The following is a 384-nucleotide window of genomic DNA, read 5'->3' as shown; positions in this document are numbered from 1 at the left end:
GCCCCCTCCCCGGTCTGGCAGAGGGTCCCCGGGCTGGCCGAGGGCAGAGCCGGGTGCTGGTGGCACAGGGGGGTTCACAGCGGCTTCACCGCATGGTGTCTGTGCTGGGTCTGGCACCGCCACGCTGCCGGGGGGCTGCGGGGGTCCCACCCCTCCAAGGAGGGAGAGCTGCTCCCTCATTAACAGCCACAATTCCGGCCGGACCTTCCCAGGGGGCTTCGCCGCGTTCACGCCGTCAGGCTGGAGTTGGCGATGTGACATTTCGAACCGAGAGATAACGAACGTGACATCCTGTCAGGTTTAATTAGTCCCGGTGCTCTGCTGGTGACAGTGGCTGCGGAGGCAGAGGCGGGCTGGGGCTGGGGGGGGCGGCGGGGTGGGGGG

This window comes from Pterocles gutturalis, unplaced genomic scaffold, assembly GCF_000699245.1.
Source record: "Pterocles gutturalis isolate BGI_N339 unplaced genomic scaffold, ASM69924v1 scaffold15794, whole genome shotgun sequence".
Lineage (NCBI taxonomy): Eukaryota > Metazoa > Chordata > Aves > Pterocliformes > Pteroclidae > Pterocles > Pterocles gutturalis.
Note: the sequence above shows the minus strand (reverse complement) of the source record.